This window comes from Brassica oleracea, chromosome C9 (genome assembly GCF_000695525.1).
Source record: "Brassica oleracea var. oleracea cultivar TO1000 chromosome C9, BOL, whole genome shotgun sequence".
Classification (NCBI taxonomy): Eukaryota; Viridiplantae; Streptophyta; class Magnoliopsida; order Brassicales; family Brassicaceae; genus Brassica; species Brassica oleracea.
In genome coordinates, this window is record NC_027756.1 from 47,693,789 (window position 1) to 47,694,580 (window position 792).

Sequence of the window (792 nt, forward strand, 5' to 3'; positions counted from 1 at the left end):
AAAAAATGGAAAAACTACATTAAACATATGTAAAATTATCATTTTTCACTTAAAAAAAAAGGACGGTTTATCTCCATAATGCAACATTACCGTTTTATTTAAAAAAACAAAAACATTATATATAATTTCGAAAATAATAAATATATGTAAATGTACAACATAAAAAATGAAAATATGACATTAAACATATGTAAGATTACCATTTTACATTTTTATTTTTAAAAAATAATATGTAAACATACAACATAAAAAATGGAAAAACTACATTAAACATATGTAAGATTACCATTTTACATTTTTATTTTTAAAAAATAATATGTAAACATACAACATAAAAAATGGAAAAACTACATTAAACATATGTAAGATTACCATTTTACATTTTTATTTTTAAAAAATAATATGTAAACATACAACATAAAAAATGGAAAAACTACATTAAACATATGTAAGATTACCATTTTACATTTAAAAATAACAATAATATGTAAACATACAACATAAAAAAAAAGGAAAGACTACATTCAATATATGTAAGATTACCATTTTTCACTAAAAAAACGGATTATCTCCATAATGTAACATTACCATTTTATAAAAAAAGAAAAAAAAAGATAAATATAACTATTTGACTATTTGTCCAAGTTCTTCTATTAAACATTGCCGTTTTACATTAAAACTGGAAAAAACAATAAGATTTAAACATTTATCTTAAAAAATAAAATATAGATATTAACTAAATATAAAATATAAGAAAGAGAAATACTCAATATATAGAAAAATAAATAATAA